Below are 14,706 nucleotides of genomic sequence, written 5' to 3' on the forward strand. Positions count from 1 at the left end.
ATAATATAAGGTATAATATACCCTCTAGTGTAAAATAGAATATTAAATTATACTTTAGAGTTCCATAACCTGTGTTTATGGGATCACCTAGCTGGCTTCTAAACAGTACATACTAAATATATAGATAGTATTCTATATAAGTATATATGTATTATTATTTTGACAAGTGTTTCTGTGTGTAAGGAGGTAAAGTTATTGTCTATTTTTTCCTTATTCTTTAAACCTTATAGTATCAACAGAAAAATATATTATTGGAATAATTTATGGGCCTTTGGTGTATCATTTAAAACAATGTGTTTTTGCTTTTACTGCACCATGAATCACATTTTGGTTCTGTCCCCGGAGCAGCACTGTTGCTTGAATATTTTTAAATTCATTACCAGGTTTTATTTTCTTTCCACTGGCTACTGATATTACATTTAAGAAGGCATTTGCCAGTAAGTTATTTTTTGTTGTTTTTATGGCTTTAGAAGATAGGCTGTGTACAAATCTATCTAGGCATATTATTTTAGGTGTTTTAGGTGTCATTATATGAATACAAGTATGCTTAAAACACAAGCTTCACGTTTGAGTAACCAGGATCTTGAGTACTAAATAAAGAATTTGGAAAATAAATCAAATAAAAAATTCCAAACAATCCAAGCAGGAATTTATTGCAGTTTTTCTTAAACTTATAATTTGATCTTTAAGGATAAGTGGGGTCAGGTAAATGGTATATTCCTGAGGAGGAACAAAAACACCCCTCAATTTGATTTAAACATGCCAAACAAAAAAAGGAGAGCAGAGTGCGATGTGGGACTGTAAGATCAAATAGGCAACCAGGCAGATGTGGTAGCATTATTATTTATTTTATGTCATCGAACTCCATCCAAAACTGCTGTAATAATAGTTTTAGTGATCATTTAAGTGAAATAAAATGTTTCCTTCATCATAACAATCTCAAATGTCTCTATCATAATTATTAAATAATTTTATTACAAATGTAAGTCTTTTTTTTCAATTCTCTTTTTCTCTTTATGAATTGTATTAAGAGCTTCTAATGCAGACAAGAAATAATAGCTACAATCTGATTGGTTGCTATGGGCAACACCTTTACTTTTATGTTTTTAGAAGCTTTAGTAATCTACCCCTTTGTCGGGAGGACTAGGCCTTATGTGCTCTCAGTTTTACCCAACCACAAGACATATATTCAGGGACAAATTATGGGATTATACTGGTTAACACATATTGCTATTGATGCTCTTTACAAGCGATCACATTATATCCCAGTAGAAAAAGGCAAACAAGAAGGCAAGTAAATCTATGAACAGTGTGATGATTCAAATCAGTCCAACATTTAGAATACATCCGTTATTTATTATGTTCTAGACCCATCAGGTCAATAACCTATCGCTGCACTTGTGACTGTTTAAATTACAGTGCATACCATCGTTTTAAGTGCAGGTTGTTGTGTGAGTTGAGATAATATTCTTCAATGGAAAAAGTAAATAAAGACATACTTTAGATTCAGCTCAAGTAAATTGCAATTTATTTGCCAGATAATCTGGAAACTACATTTTTACTTATTTTGCAAAACCCTTGCTGTCTACACAAATGACACCATAAGTTAGACCATGAAAATGCAATTGAATTGATCTACAAAAAGAAGTAATAACTGAGCTTTTGCAGCCTCATCTCCTTTCAGTGATCTGAGGGATTAGTAGAGGGTAATGTAGGAGGGCAAGCAATGTAATATCTCTTCCTGATTTAAATGGTGTATTTGCATTCTGCAGGCTGTGTATAACTGGCTACAATTTTCAAAGTTACTTATTTGATTGAAAATTTTCACTGAAATAAAAAAAAGAAGAATTAAATGATCTCTCTTCTTGTCTGGGATTGTATAATGCTGAGCTCTTGTAAAAGCATGATAATGTCCTTACTATTCATTTTAAAGTACAGAGCACAAACAAACTTTACAAAGTGTATTCAGTTCAAGAGACATAAACGTGACTTGTGCTGCTTATGCATTTTTAATGGACATATGCCACAATTCTACTTCAAGTCTACTTTACCAATACCCGTCTAGCTCTGTATTCAGCCTTCAAAAGTTACACAAGTATAAACTAGAGTATTATAGTTCTAGCCTGATTCAGATCCAGTATATAGCACTAGTCTGATTCAGATCCAGTATATAGCACTAGTCTGATTCAGATCCAGTATATGGCACTAGTCTGATTCAGATCCAGTATATGGCACTAGTCTGATTCAGATCCAGTATATGGCACTAGTCTGATTCAGATCCAGTATATGGCACTAGTCTGATTCAGATCCAGACGCACTGGTGATATTGGCCACAAGTGGCCGATGTTTTTTGATCTGCACATGTGCAGGAGCCACACTGGGCATATGCAGATCTGGTCTTGCTTCAGTGAACACAGTGTTGCTTCAGACATCAGGTGAGTGAGAGTCTCCAGCCATTTGGGGGCAGAGAGGTGGGATATTTCACATTACGGGGGAGTGTTGGCCGCATTTGTGAGGCATGGCAAAGTCAGAGTCTGCGCCATTGGATGTAGATTAACTGGCCTCGGCACCTGGACATTCTGAGTAACCCTAAAGGAACTCAGAATGTCCGATGGTCCACCTCCGGTTGTGATCGTAAGCCAATGCTGCATCTAGCAGATGTCTGTAGCAGATCTGAGAAGGAACAAAAGAGCGTCTTAAAAGACAACACTTTAACACTACAATCATTTACATACCTGCTCAGATCCGCTTCTACCAAAGATGCCGCACAGATCACATCCACATCTCAATCAGGCCCAAAAATACTGTAGATAGATAGCCAGATAGACAGGGGGCGCACAATGGTGAAGTACGTATGACACAATCTTTACTTAAGTATTAAAAAGACTCAGAAATATAAATATAGCTGGCATTTCTGATAAAACATGCCTGGTGTAGTACGCACTGTGGTCCCACTGATCTTTCTGGATGACCACAGATGTTAATGCGCTACATGCCTCGTCTTCAGATAGATGACGTCAATGCATCCTATGTCTCCGTAGAACAATTCAAATGCATTTTGTCAACAATGGACTTTGGCAGTGGGTGTGTCCATAATGGACACTGATAATGTTTATATAGCTGCATTGATCAAGTTAATTTGATTATGCATTCTACTAATTAACCGTTCTCAGGCTCAAAATATATTTTATTTGCATACAAATAAAATAACATTATAAAATAAAAACTTTGAAAAGTCTTTTACAAAGAGTGGATGCTGTGTTTTTGGTTATCACAAAAACAACATTTATAATATTATAATAAGGCACTATGCCAGAGGTTATACAAAAGCAGTGTAAAACTGATAGACTTACACTTTCAGAAGCCATGTTCTAGATACTTCCTGTTGGGATGTGGTTAAGAAAATCAATACATATATATATATAAAGCCTGTTGATAGGAACAGCTGCGTTCATTTCAACAGCTGTCACCTTACAAAATGGAAGTCAAACATACATCAGACATACTTGTCTTAATGGACCAGATGTACTAAGCTCTGAAAAGTGATAAAATGGAGAGTGATAAGGTGCCAGCCAATCAGCTCCTAACTGTATTTTTCAAACACAGCCTGTAACATGACAGTTGGGAGCTGAGTGGCTGGCGGTTTATCACTCTCCAGTTTATCACTTCTCAGAGTGTAGTACATCTCCCCCAATGACAGTAAGATTGACAAGCAAACTATTGGAGAATCTAGTGGAAGATAGAGTCAAAAAAGCTAGAAGTATTCCATGATAGGAATTGCTTCAACATTGTGCGCCCCCTGTCCTATATATATATATATATATATATATATATAAATATATATATATATATACATATATATATATATATATATATATACATAGTTTAAAAACTAATTCCTGAACCATGCTTACTGTACTTGTATTGCAAATAGAGAGGTCACTCAATGTTTGTATGATATTCTCTCCAGCTTCAGCGATCCCTCTTCCAGTTGTAAAAGCTATACCCACTCTCCATGGGCTCCTTACTTATGCAAATGAGAATTTGAGGGTTGGAGTGACTTCTGGAAAATAGGAAGGTCAGAGCTTTGACAACAGGAAAGAGGGTCCATTCAAGGAAGAGATTCTGTTACTAGCATTGGGGATATTGGCCCTCATTCAGAGCCGTACGCTCTGAGCAGAGCGCACGCTCTGAATGAGGGCTGGCCTCCATGAAAATGGAGCGTCCTTCTGGACGCTCGTATAGCTGTGGGTCACCACCCACACGCTATACGAGCGTGCATTTTGATGGCCGCGATGGTCGAGACCATCGCGACCATCGAAATAGCGAGCCGGAGCCTGCGGTTGAGGTTTTCAACCGCAAGCTCCGGAGTGATTTTGGCTCTATCAGACACTAGTAATGTCAGTGGGCCGGCTTTTGACGGGAGGCGTTCCCGTGGGAACGCCCCCGTCAGGGAGGCACGCCCCCGGCACGCCTACCAAAGGGGGCGTGCTGTCAATCAACATTGACAGCACGCCCCCTTTGATCGGACACAACGAGCGAAGGACTTTCCTTCGCTCGTCGCGTCTGGCGCATGCCCACGATGGAGCTCCCTCCGTCGTGCGTATGCTCAGTCCAGAACATCGACCCACTTGCGAGTGGACAGCCGCTCGCGAGTGTGTCTGAATCAGGCCTATAGAGCACAGGTGTGAACCATTGTAGTCTATATTTTAAAACATTTAAATTAAATGTTACATTTTTGTGGATTTAGCATTTACAATAAACTTGTTAAGCGTGTACTCAATGCTGTGCACATTTGTTCTTTGCCGTGTAAGAGAACAAGTGTACTGATGGTCCCATATCAGTATATCAGACATTAGATACTATACTGTTATTATGGGTGGCAAAGTGTCTGAGTTAGGCAAGAAGAGTAAGCACAGGATTCTCCAGGCAGTTCAACCTTCTACTCTTCACTGCTCTTCTGTTTTTCTGTCTATGAATAACAAGCACACACTGCCCTAGAAAATGCTACAAATTATATTACCCTGTAGTATACAGTCAGTTCCTCTAGAACTCATAGTACAACTATACTTTTTTTTAAATATGTACTTTATAACACAAATCCTTCAGTATCATTATGTCATACTTAGGAATATTTTAATGTACCTGTGTCCTTAAAGTTAATCAATTTTAATTAAGCATTTCATCTTTGGTTTACTAACAGTAACCCACACTCCCCTCTAGAAGAGCTGTCTATATATCTAATAAAAAGCAAAACTAGCAATAGAAGGTCAGAGTGAGTATTGAAGTAAGTGACAGCACCTACTCATATACAGTATGTGTTTACAGTTAATAGTATATATAGTGCACCTAAAGGGTGATCTCTGACTGCTGTCAAAGCCTACTGCTCTTTAATGTATTAATAATATGTCTTATTGGGCAGAAGGCATAAGTTCATGCCAGGCACCCAGGGACAAACAGACAATGATGCTCACCCTCATGGCCACCCTCACAACCATGGACTCCAGCCCCCCTGTGTCTCTCCAGCTCCAGCCAGCCCCTTTCAACCTCTCCAGCCTCCAAGTGTCTCTGCAGCTACAGCCAGCCCCTGCTGTATCTCCAGCCTCCCAGTGTCTCTACAGCTCCAGCTAGCTCTGTGGTATCTCTCCAGCTCGCCTAAGTGTCTAGTCAGCCCCCTTCTGTCTCTCCAGCCCCCCCCCCAGTGTCTCTTCAGGCACAAGTGTCTCTCCAACCAGCTCCCTTCTGTCTCCCAAGCCCCCCCTACCCCCGGTGTCTATCTAGCCAGAACCCGCAGTTTCTCTTCAGCTCCAGCCCACATACACTTAACTTTTTCTGGGTATTCTTTCAGCTCTTCTGCCTTTCAGTGACATGGCATGATGCCATGCAAATCTTAAGGCACCGGCAGTGGCGGCTGGTGCAATATTTTTTTTTTGTTTATTGTGACTTGCACAAGAGACCAGCTCCCCGGACTCCACAAATATATCCATCTATAACCGCTGCCTGTGCCATTGCAGTCATCAGCAGGGAGCAGGCTGTGGTTATAGATTGATTTATCTGTGTGTCCCTTGTATCCTACTGTTGCTGGGCCGGCTCCCTGGTGCCCCCTGACAGCTGGCACCTGGAGGCCAGAGATTTCACAGCCTCTGGGAGTTCCACCACTGCTATTGGGTTTATAGTAGTGGTGAAGAATGCAGAGAGGGGTTACTAGTTACTGTGGCCTGGGCCTCTCTTGTGGGCCAGGTGTGCCCATTTTTAGAAGATTGCTGTGATGCCCCACTTGGAATGCACCAGAGGTCATCTGACATCCCTCCCAGTACCATGCCCCTGCAGCTCTCTTGGTTGCAGTGGTAGTGGTGGTGGGATTCTCAGGCTAATGTTTATATTTGTAAATTTATTTATTTTATTTATTACCAGTTATTTGTATAGCGCACACATATTCTGCAGTGTTTTACAGAGAATATTTGGCCATTCACATCAGTCCTTGCTCCAGTGGAGCTTACAATCTATATTCCCTATCACATGCATACAGATGCACACTAAGGTTAATAATTGTTGGGGTATGAATAAATTGCTTACTTTCCACCCAGTTCGAATTTAGAATCTTTAAACCCCCTGCACTTTGCAACATTTCAAATATAGTAATTTACTCAATTACTTACAAGTTTCTTCAGCACATTAATGGTGTTCTTGACACATTTCACATTTAACTGAAATACCTTTATTAATAAACCAATAATTTACAAAATGTGTGACTAATTTAATATATTTTAACAACTTAAATGTAATATATTTACTCTTTATACAATTAATAATTTATTTTGTGAAGAAAACCCCATTATTAAACCATTACATTCCAATTTAAAAATATAAAACATCATAATTGTGTCAGGAGTACAGAATTATCATATATTTTTTATGTTGTTTATACAAGCTCTTTGGCTAAAGATCATACATGTTAATATCCACTACATTATGTTTTCCTAATATAGTACATCCATCTACTTTGCCATTGTGTTACAGACATAATGACATATTATTATGATATATTACCTTTAAAGAAAAGCACACCTTTGTTTTATATTATACTTTGTGTTTTATATTGCTTCAGTGCCCTTTTTACTCAGTTATACATTTTCAATCCCCATACAATTTGAAGGTTACATCTAAATGTAATAGAAAAAAAAATTCAATCATAGCCTAGTTAGATGAGCCTCTTATATTCAAGTGACATGCTGATTCATACTTCACATACATAATTTTTTGTGGTTTGGAGTCTTGTGTCCTATTGCATTAATTGTCAAAGAGGGCCAGATAAACCCCTTTATAGAATCTTTATGGGAAATTACACAACTTTGTAGTGATATCACTGCTCAATTTAATTACTCCCTGCTGAACATATAAAGCCAGATGACAACGCGGTGTTGAATTTCGATGTGGCAGGAGAAAATGATGCCTTTCATCTCTTTTGCCTGCCTGGAGAAGTCCCATCTGTTCTAGGTCACTTTCCTTCCTTGCCTTTGCAATTAACATATTCCTTGCCTTAAAATGTTGCATTATATCCCCATCTGCTATAGCTATAAAAATATGTCATATGGATTTACTCTTTTTATTTTATTGTTGTTACCTGTCTAAAGATTCATATAAACACCTGGTGATATTTTACATCTTCTTTTAGCTGTTGTTTCAAAACAACAGTATTAACTCATTGTTTGAAATTGAATGCATGAGTTGTACTACACCTGAAGCCATCTCTGTTTTGTATGTACAGCTTATTTTTTATTTAAGGCTTCTGAAGGTAGATATTCTCTGAATGCTCCAGATATTGTAAAGCTGATTACTGGTATTTTCCACAATGATGCAAATATTGTTTAGCAGTATACAACAATAATCGAATCACTCTTACAGATTTAAAACTAGACAATGTCAGCAAAGTGTAAAAATGAACACTTAGAAAAAAAATGGATCTCGTCTGCCCGCCGTCTGCAGTGACCTATGGATTATTTTCATGCAGTAAAGGTGCCCATTCTTCATATATACTGTATACAAATATATATACAAACACAGTTGTTAGTTATGCTGGCCATACACGCTACAATTATCGGGGCGACCCGCCTGATATCGGATGATCGCCCCGATAATTGTAGCTCGGTCGGCCATGCCGGATTGTCCAGCATGCCCGTCCGATGCGATATTTCCCGGTAAACTGTTGGCCGCATCGGGCAGTGTATGCCCAGCCGAGGCCACAGACAGACATTTCCTGTGTTCCTTCCTACGGAAGGAACAGGGAAATGTCTCCTCCCCCGGGGGCGGAGCGCGGATGTCGGGCTGATACACTGTGAAAGAAATCTCGCAGTGTATGCCGGCGACATCTGCGGCTGGCAGGCTGCCAGATAAAATGTCTGTCGATCTGACAGACATTTTATCTGTCCGTGTGCTAAGTGCTGTCCATCTGGCCTATTTTCAGCTATTTGGGTGTGGTTTATAAACTAGCCCTTCACCACATATCAGCTTTTATTCATGAACCTTTTCTACTTCTGTGATACTGCACAGAGAAAAGAATAGGGTAAAAATCTTATTACTACACAGCTGATAATAAAAGAACAAACAGACCATAAAACAGCATTTACTGTAAATTAGAATAAAAAAGATGAATAGTAGAAAATAAGATAGTAATATACTGAACATTTCAGAAAATGTACAAGCACCCACTTTGCTATGCACGAGTCACAATGCGTGTTCTCTAATTTATGTTGGGTTGAGGTGGTAAACAGTGGCGTCTCCAGAGGTGGGGCTACAGCGCAGTCCAAATTTCAAATAGGGGAGCAACACCAACTGTTATTTGAAACGCTGCCAGACATAGATGGTTGGGACTTACTGGCAGTTGGTGTGGCTCCCCTATTTGAATTATGGACTGTGCTGCAGCCCCACCTCTGGAGCTGCCACTGGTGGTAAATAATGGTTCCTTTTGCAACATGGCCATATAATTTTTTCAATGCAATACATTTTGATGTACTGCACCTTTTAAGTTTGTTATTTGTAATTGGAACAAAATAAAAAAAATATAAACAGCTGCATGTGTCCTATCAGCCCTCAAACCTCATTTTCACAGTCAGATTGTACCATGTGGAAAAGTTCTGTTTCTTCCCTGAAAACACAAAGGATCCCCGTATAGCCGTGATCTAAAAAAGGAACCTTACTTTTTGGGGATTTGGTTAAGTGACGGCATTGGAGCTAATTGGATAGCCCCATCGGCGGTAATTAGCCGCTAATAGGATACTGCCTAACTCTTACTGAGGGAAAACTACTGTAGGTCTCATCCTATTCCTTCACCCAGTGGGCACCATCTTCCATGTGGGCAAAATATCAAATGCCAATATTAAATCTAGCTCAGAAACCATTCTGTGTGATATTTCTGTAGAAATGTGTCCATTTCACACTATAATAAAATAAAATCCAGGGAAAAAAGGCATTCTTAACAATTTTAGAGAGAGTTACCCCATGCTCAGGGGAGAACATCCAAATTACACTGAAATCAAATTTGTATTTAGTGTGATGTGACAAGTTTAAGTTTTACAGCATGTAAAAAATGAGAAAAAGGGTGGTTATATGGGAAACCACCTTAGATTCTTGTTTATTTCATGGTCATAGCAGTACAATAATTTCCAATTATCCCAAACCATAAAAAACAATATTATTGTTACACAGCATCACCTCTGGTCAATCATTCTACTCAGCTGTGACTCCCTATTATATGTGTTTGCCAGATCATAGGTCACAGCACTCAAATAAAAAGTTTTCACATACAGTATTTCATCAGAGATGTTGGCTCTACCATTTCCTCCAGTGTACTGTAACCAGAACCAAGCAATCCACAAGGTAACCAAGACTGAAAGGCAGACTACTGTACTTCACAGACAGCTGCCAAATAGACCGTGAAATCATGGTGGTAAATAGAAGACCACAGAATAGCACTATAGTCAGATAGATGGTGCCATAACATACCTATAATAAAAAAAAATTTGAAGGGGAGAAAGAAGCAGAAAGAAAGTGCCATCTCAGACAATGTACACTTCGATAGCAAACTGATTTCCTGGCAATTGTCAGGTACACTACACACTAAGAGACTGATACAAAGTAGGTAGCAAAATTAGAATAATTTACTCTATAAAATAGTGGACATTAAATTTGCATACTTCTGCACATAAACAGAGAAGCACACATCTCAAGATGCATTAAGATCTGTATGCATCTACTTTGTGTTTTTTAGCATAGAGTTAAATACTATACATCTGCTCCTAAATGTCAGGGGCAACTACAGGTAATGGTAGTGGTCAATATTTATTCAAAATTTTGAAATGAGTGATAAGTTTATTTTTGGTAACAAAAATTGGAAGCTTGATGAATTCTAAGCTAAGTGAACAGTATTATGTTGTGGTAAATAATAGTTGTGGTTATGGAAAATAGGGAGCCTCTCTTGGTGTTATTTACAAAGCAAAAATCATGGCACAGTGCAGAGCAATTGTTTCCTGCCTGTGACTTTACAAGACGCTTTGGCAACTTTGGCCTGGGTGCAGTGTTTTTAATGTTGGATTGATTGAGATGGCTAGTGTAATACCTTATACCTAGCTATACTGTAAGTTAGAACATTAGCCATTGGGGTAGGTGATGTCGCCACAAGTGATTTGAAGTGGTCTACATTGTAAAACCACCAAAGTTATAGCACCATCTGCATAGTAAAGGAAACAGAGATAGGGGGAGAGCCAGTATTGTATATATATCATTAAGACACCTTATGTATTATGTATCAGCCACCACACTGCTCTCTCTAATTGTTAATCTCTATTCATGTATTTGTATTAGTTGGTCACTAGAATTCACCCTCTGCATTGAAAACTGGTCAATGAGGTTGTATTAAGGTTATAATGTTTTTAAAAAGATAAATAAAATTGTTTTAATTTTAGCTATATCATTGCAACTCACTGCATGTGGAGCCCAGGCCACTTACTTTTTAACCTAGGTCAAACACAGTGATACAATGGGCCCTATTCAGAGGTGCATTCAAATCTCATCACGTCTATGATTCCGTATGCAATACACTTGTGAAAATATTCTAATGAATTAGCTGATGTCTTGGACACAGAGACGTCCACCTCTGGTGTCTCACATCCACCGATTACACATAAAAGACCAAACATCGTAAACATCGGTCACACATCGGTTACCCATCAAACCTCTGAGCAAGTTTATGCTGTTTTAGATTAAGAGTCTCATCTAAGATGCCTGGGCCTCTCCAGCTGCATAGGAATTCACAGTGGCTGACTAGAGCATGCCCATAAAATGGTCCCGACATGCCTGCATTTTTCTACCCAGCCCAAGTTACCTCCTTGAAACGCTGACTACCTGTGACTCACTTTGCGAATAAATCCTCTAGCAAACCAATCGTTGCATGCCCGCAATGTGGCTTTGGGGCATATGCTGTAGCAAAAATTCACTCTATTGCAACCAACATCGTCTCTGAGTCCACCTCTGAACCAGGCCTGATTTCTTCATTATGCAGTCTTCATTACTAAATTTCTACTAATATACATAGCATTTGCAATGATAAAAAAATAGTAATTTCATAATATCTGATGAAGCAAAAATGGCTTAAGTTATATTCAGTAGTTCATTGCCATCTGCATAAGTTGTTTAATGTGTGCTTACTATACCCCCCGCCACACATACAGAGGGATAAGAAACCCAACTTGCCTTCTCAACAACATAAATCCCGGCGGCTATTGAATGCCCATGCCGGAAGCCCAACAGAGGAAAATCCCAACAAAGCAGGTAAGTCCCTTAACCCTACCCACCCCCCACCCCTCTAACCCTAATCTCCCTTAGGGATGCCTAACCCTAAAACTCCTGGGGTGGTGCCTAACCCTAAGTCCCCCCGAGGGTGCCTTAAACCGCACGCACCCTAAACCTAACCCTCCCAGGGGGTTGCCTAACTGTAACCTCCCCCAGTGGCGCCTAAGCCTTCCCCGCCCCCTTCCCCTAGCCTATCCCTAACCCTTTCCGGGGGGTGCCTGACACCCTAAGTCCCCCCAGGGGTGCCTAAACCAACCCCCCCCCGCGCGGCTAAGTGCTAAGGACGGCCGGACTTACCTAGATCGGTCCGGCATCTTTCCACATTCCGGCGTCAGGATTAAGATAGGCATCTGTATTTTGATGCCTATCTTAAGTTCCTTGTCGGGCTTCTGCTGTCGGGATATAGACCGGCAGCATTTAGTCCGCCAGTCTATAAACTACATCCTATAGATAGTTTACCAAATAAAATTGCAGATGATACACTGATATCAAGTAACACAGATAAACGCATGACTTCACATACCTTAATTATCTGCAGCATATTCTATGAAGGGACTAGAAGACGGAATGTGTTTGGAAATAACAGAAAAAGCAATGAGAGATTCCAGAGAAAAGCAAACAGCTTCCAGGTTACCTGTTTCAGCGTGACTGTAAACCTCTGTTTCATTAGAATGTCATTTGTTGATTTGTTATAATATTCCTTACACCTGCAGGGAAAGATTGGTGCTTTCAGTCATGTTATTAGTGCTTTGTTGTGACTATTCTAAGTAAAGACAGCAATAATGCTGTCAACTTTCCAAGGCAGTGAAGTTCAGTTAAAAAAAAAAGACTTTAAATCAAAGGCAAACTCATGCTGGATACCAAGAGTGACTGCAGGCTGCCAAGTCTCCCATCTGTAAGATACTGGCCTTTCTTTATAAGAGCTTTTAGCCAATTTATTACTGAGGCAAAGGACATCTAAACTGATAAACTTGCAAAATACAAAGCTAGCATTATACAGTATATACTAATGTGTCCAGCACTGCCCATGTCATTTCTAGTGTTATGTCTGCTGGTCACTGATTCTATATATCTGACATTATCAGTGGAATTATGATCAGCAGAAACTTGAGGTGAAATGATTGCAAAGGCCTACCAGTCCTAGTGTACTATATCCATTTCACATCGCAAACTCTGCTTTGACACAGGATTTTGAACACGGGTCCAACCCAGCTGCGACCCGGGTCAGACCCCTTTCACACTGCACCTTCGACTAGTGTTATTCCCTGGTTGGCCTTGTTTACACTGAACCCGGGTCAGCCATGTAAAACCCTATGGATGTAATTAACAAATACCCCTTTTACACCAAAATCCCGGGTCTGACCCTGGAATTTGAACACTGGTCAATCCCGGGTCGAACTCTGCTACAGACCCCGTTTACACTGCAACTCGACCCGGGTTATTCCCGGGTTTGCCCCGTTTACACTGAACCCGGGTAATCCCTGCTTTTCTCTATAGAAGTCATTTAAAATGGTCTGTTTTAAGGTCTGACAAAGATGGTCACAAAAGGCAACAAAAGAGAGGGGTGGGGACTGATTACAGCATTGCTACAGGTTGCTGTTCTGGCTGTGGCAGGCTATGTATCAGCCTGCGTTTGTGGCTGCTGGTCAGGCTGTGGTGCAGGCTGCAGTTCTGGCTATGGCAGGCTGTGTGCCTGCCTGCTTTTGTGGCTGCTGGTCAGGCTGCTGTGGTGCAGGAGGTTAGGAAGGCAAGCGATGGCTTCATGTGCATCTCTCTGCAGGGCACTGACAAATTACATCATCTGCCAGTGCTCCAGAAGCTCCAATCAGCATCTTTCAGAGCTAGCCGGGTCAAATAATCAGGGTAGCACCCGTTCACACTGCCGCATGACACGGGAACAACCCGTTTTCAACCCTGCTCTCAACCCGAGTAAGATTGCCCGGTAAATCAACCCGGATTATTTTTTTGGGAGCCTCAACCCAGATTGACCTGGCAATAACCCGGGTTATTTGTTTGGTGTAAAAGGGGTAAAAGATAAGATCACAAAAGGGAACAAAAGGAGGGATGGAGACTACTCACAGCATTGCAGGAATCATGGCTGATGGATTATTACTGTGTAGCCCTGAGTTCATGAGTGTTTGTGCTTTACTGCTGTTTGTTTCAGCCAGTGAGAGCATGATGCAGCATCTGCCTGCATAGTGTACAGTTCACTTCTTCCTCACTCCATTTAGCCTTCACTGTAATGACAGTAGTGGTATTAACCCACTCCAGGCTGCCAGAATACTGCCTCTGCTGTTGTTTGCAGTGTGCTGCCTTTGCGGTTGGCTGCTGACATCAAGTGAGACCCAGGAAAATCCAATCAGTGGTGTTTGCTGAGACCCGGGTTGGATAACCCGGGTTGGGCACGTTCACACTGCAAATCCACGCTGCTTGTTCCCGAGTTCAACTCTGGTCGATTGCAGGGTTGAAATGCCGAGTCGCAGAGTCACAATTTTTCTGTTGGCGCGTTCACACTGCACCTTGACTCAGGTCGACCCGGCAACATACTGGGTTACTTTTGCGATGTGAAAGGGGTATTAGTAAGACCCCAGGGTCTCACTTCCTGTATTAGTGAGACCCCTGTTCCCCCCATGTTAGTGAGACACTCAGTGCCTTTTCTCCCTGTATTAGTGAGTCCCCTGCCCCTCCCCCATATTAGTGAGATTCTTGTCCTCCATCCCCTATATTAGTAAGGCCCTCAGTGCCTCTCTCCCTGCATTAGCGAGATTTATAACACCCTCTGTCACCTCCCTCTACATTAGTGAGGACCCCAGTCCCCTCCTCCCCCATCAGCCTGATGCCTGGTACTTCTATCCCTCT

At 40.7% G+C, this 14,706-nt stretch overlaps 1 protein-coding gene across 2 annotated transcripts in view; it reads right to left on the minus strand.

Annotated features, from left to right (window-relative positions):
* LINGO2 (leucine rich repeat and Ig domain containing 2) overlaps window positions 1–14,706 on the minus strand; it is a 1,482,402-nt gene that overhangs the window by 294,866 nt on the left and 1,172,830 nt on the right. The window contains exon 1 of one of the 2 annotated variants that reach the window (XM_088472624.1): window positions 12,482–12,525. The exons of the other annotated variant lie outside the window; for it this stretch is intronic. The gene's annotated coding sequence lies outside the window, so the exon portion shown is untranslated. Of the gene's footprint in view, window positions 1–12,481; window positions 12,526–14,706 lie in introns of those variants that run through there. 2 annotated transcript variants of the gene reach the window in all.

This window comes from Taudactylus pleione, unplaced genomic scaffold (assembly GCF_031769625.1).
Source record: "Taudactylus pleione unplaced genomic scaffold, aTauple2 ptg000127l, whole genome shotgun sequence".
Classification (NCBI taxonomy): Eukaryota; Metazoa; Chordata; class Amphibia; order Anura; family Myobatrachidae; genus Taudactylus; species Taudactylus pleione.